This window comes from Penaeus monodon, chromosome 31 (genome assembly GCF_015228065.2).
Source record: "Penaeus monodon isolate SGIC_2016 chromosome 31, NSTDA_Pmon_1, whole genome shotgun sequence".
NCBI lineage: Eukaryota > Metazoa > Arthropoda > Malacostraca > Decapoda > Penaeidae > Penaeus > Penaeus monodon.
The window spans coordinates 13,024,834-13,025,308 of NC_051416.1; the positions used below are offsets into that span (position 1 = coordinate 13,024,834).

At 39.8% G+C, this 475-nt stretch overlaps 1 non-coding gene across 1 annotated transcript; it reads right to left on the reverse strand.

Annotated features, from left to right (window-relative positions):
• Window positions 1-229: 229 nt before the first annotated feature.
• Trnaq-cug lies at window positions 230-301 on the reverse strand. Its single transcript has one exon. It is a non-coding gene; the product is annotated as a tRNA-Gln (tRNA).
• Window positions 302-475: the final 174 nt, after the last annotated feature.

Below are 475 nucleotides of genomic sequence, written 5' to 3' on the forward strand. Positions count from 1 at the left end.
GAATCTAGGCACACTTTTCACGCCAACGACGACACTTTAGATGTACTATGTTTCATATTACAGCAGGATTGTCAAATTACATACTTACCCATATCGTGACAAGATTCTTATTTCATCTTAAATGACTTCAGGTTAACATATATACAAGTACTAAACATTTGACGGAAATTACTAAGAATTCTACCCTATAACAATATACACAGGATACAACGGATCCTGCTTCAAAGGAAGGTCCCACCGAGACTCGAACTCGGATTGTTGGATTCAGAGTCCAAAGTGCTAACCATTACACCATGGGACCGGTTGTTTACCTGTGGATATAGTGTGACCATAAGATCTACTTTGGCATAAATCTCGCACGCCGGAGAAAAGTTACTATCTCCGTCTCTGTGTTATGTGAGTCTTTTGGATGAAACAATGTCAAAAAAGGGAACAAAAGAGACGGAGGAAAGGTGGAGAAGCAAGAACAGAAGAG